We start from the raw sequence: 903 nt of genomic DNA, 5'->3' as shown, positions 1-903 counted from the left end.
AATTCTTTAGTAGCACTCTTTACATTAAACTCATAAATAAGCTTCACAAGGTTTTAACTCTTTCAAACGTAACAGTTATAGACACTTTATTTCTCCTCCAAACATCAATACAAAATCATCTGCATAGATTTTGAGAATAACATTATTGATCACCATGAGGAATTGTTACTTTATATAGAACAATTTCCCGTGTTTAATTTTAAAAAAGGAAATAAAGACATCTTTTCTGGTTGTGTGATGACTGAGAAACTTTATCGTGGAATGAAAAGTCAAATAAAGACTACCGAAAAGTTCAAACAATGTGCTGAGTGACATTTAATGACGTTTAATGCTGGCAGGACTGACGTTAGAAGTTTGAACTTCAAGAATTGATCGGCAAAACCAATCGACAATTTTAGAAAAGGCATTACAAAATTTAAGACAAAAATGCCGGCAAAGAAATCAAAATGTAATTCCTCGAACTTTGGCCTGGAAAAGAGATAAAATTCTCTAAGTATACAAATAAAATTAAAGCAAGACAAAAATGATAATTATCACATTTTTCATTCAAAACTCAAATTAAAAAAAAGATGGAAACAAAAGAGCTGTCAGTTAGAAGGAGATTAAACTTTTACATGCAGGTTAAAGCTGTTTTTGTTGAGAAATAAAAAATAAAAGAATGTTTCCTTTTCCTGGTCTAGTTTTTGTTAACGAGGCTAGTAATTTTAGAACGATAACGAAAACTCTTCTTTGGAAACCGGATATACGTCACTCTACTGCGAAGAATATCGAATGCGTGAGAGGAATTCATTAGAGTTTTCATGCTCATTTCCTACCTTTATTAAAAAAAACCCAGATGTTTGGGGCTTAACTTTTCTGTGCAAAATTCATTTTGTTCATGTTTGAAAACGGGATCAAGTGCTA

The sequence above is a fragment of the Oculina patagonica genome, chromosome 4 (genome assembly GCF_052425735.1).
Source record: "Oculina patagonica isolate OP01 chromosome 4, crgOcupat, whole genome shotgun sequence".
Lineage (NCBI taxonomy): Eukaryota > Metazoa > Cnidaria > Anthozoa > Scleractinia > Oculinidae > Oculina > Oculina patagonica.
Note: the sequence above shows the minus strand (reverse complement) of the source record.